Source organism: Gracilinanus agilis, chromosome 1, assembly GCF_016433145.1.
Source record: "Gracilinanus agilis isolate LMUSP501 chromosome 1, AgileGrace, whole genome shotgun sequence".
Taxonomy (NCBI): domain Eukaryota; kingdom Metazoa; phylum Chordata; class Mammalia; order Didelphimorphia; family Didelphidae; genus Gracilinanus; species Gracilinanus agilis.
This window is the reverse complement of record NC_058130.1, coordinates 679,760,621-679,762,451: the sequence shown is the minus strand read 5'-3', so window position 1 is coordinate 679,762,451 and position 1,831 is coordinate 679,760,621. Positions and strand designations below refer to the sequence as shown.

Genomic DNA, 1,831 nt, shown 5'->3' with positions numbered 1-1,831 from the left:
CTTGTTCCACTCAAAATTCAGCTCAAGGACTTTCTACAGAATAGACTGAAGGAACAAATGAAATAACATCAAATCACTTTGCAAAACTTAACATCTTTTGTTGTGGTTCAGTTGTCTGACTCTTTCTGAACCTGTTTGGGGTTTTCTTGGCAAAGATACTGAAATGGTTTGCCATTTCCTTCTTCAGCTCTTTTTATAAAGGAGGAAACTGAGGCAAACAAGGTGAAGTGACTTGCCCAGGGTCACACAGTTAGTTAAGTGTGTGAGGCCAGATTTTATCTCAGGAAGATGAGTCTTCCTGTCACCAGGCCTAGCACTCTATCCACTGTGCCACTTAGTTATAATGTATTGTTTAAGGATGAGTTATCATTCCGAAGTGACACAAATAGTAGGACATGACTGAACAAATTATTATTTCATGTGAAACCTTTCTTGGGCCCATACTGCATGCAGCCCATGCTCTTCTCCATGAGTTTATATTCATTTTGTATATGCTTATATATAATACATGTGTTTCCCTTGGAATGCAAACTCCTTGAATGCAGGGCCCGTTTCATTTCAAAAATTTTTATCTTCAATTCTTATCACAAAGTGCCTGGCATATACTGGGTACTTAAATGCTTGTTTATTAATTGCATATGCTCTGCATGCACTTAGCACTTAAATATTCAAGTTGAATTGTGCCAAGAAGTGTCCGTCAAAAAGCAGTGGAAAGAGAGCCAGGTCAGGAGCCTGAAGGTCCTGAGTTCAAGTAAGACCTCCCTGGGCAAGTCACTTAACACCAATCAACTGGCCCGTACCAGTCTTCTACTTTGGAACCAATACACAGTACTGATTCTAAGATGGAAGGTAAGAGTTAAAAAAAAGAGCGTTTATTAAATACCTAGTGTGTGCCAGGCTACACACAAAAAAGGCCGGAACAAAGTCCCTGACCTTCTGGAGCTCTCTTTCTTATGTAAGGTGCATGCACCAGAGCAGATGCCCAGTTTGGAGGCCTGTGTCCTGAGAGGGAGGGAGTGGAGGATGCGTGAAACTTTTCCCCTTCACTTGGGTGGGAGTGTGTTACCCTGCTGCTCCTTTAAGAAGAGGAGGGGGGACCGAGGAAGCTGAGGGAGGACCCTCCTTCCCTACTCAGTGCTGGCCTCTCCTCTCTAGCCTAGCGCTTGCTCAGCCCGACCACCTGTCTCCGGCAATCGCCCCGCCCCGCCCCTTTTCTAGAGGGGAGGGGAGAGGAAGGGAGGCGGAGAAGAAGCAGGCGGACAATTTACCTTGTGGGGCGCGGCGCATGCGCACGGCCGGACAGGTCCTCGGCGCCCTCACTTCCTGGCATTCCCCCTTCCCTCCCCCTTCCCCTGTACATCCGGGTCACTTGCCCTCTCCAGTCGTAGCAGTCGTTGCCGCCGCCTCCGCCTTCGCCGCCGCTGCCTATCTCGTCGCGGCTCCGCCACTGGGGCAGGTGCGGAGGGCTCCCGGTGCGGGCGGTCGCCGCTTCCCCCGCTTCCGGCCCGGGGCTCCCCCTAGCGCCGCAGAGGAGTCGCCACCACCTCCTCCTCCTCTGCTGCTGCCGCTCCGGGGGGGAGGCGAGAGGAGCGGGGCAAAGCCGAGCCCGGGAGGCTCTCGGGCTGCGGGTGAGTTTCTTTTCGTGACGGGATTTTTTTTCCGCTTTCCCCTCCCCCCTGCCCTGCAGCACCCCCAACTCTCCGCCCCGCCGCCTGCTCTACTCACCCCCTCCAGCCCCTAGCGCCTTCCTCACCGCTGCCCAGCGAGCGCACGCCGCCTGCCCTCCCCAACCCCCCTCTTCTTCCTCCCTCCCCTGTCGGCGCCGCCCCCT

At 53.2% G+C, this 1,831-nt stretch overlaps 1 protein-coding gene across 2 annotated transcripts in view; it reads left to right on the top strand.

Annotated features, from left to right (window-relative positions):
* The first annotated feature begins 1,420 nt into the window (after positions 1 to 1,420).
* Positions 1,421 to 1,831, top strand: part of CYRIB (CYFIP related Rac1 interactor B) — a 120,307-nt gene continuing 119,896 nt past the window's right edge. For both annotated transcript variants that reach the window (XM_044669189.1, XM_044669175.1), the window contains exon 1: positions 1,421 to 1,628. The gene's annotated coding sequence lies outside the window, so the exon portion shown is untranslated. The remainder of the gene's footprint in view (positions 1,629 to 1,831) is intronic.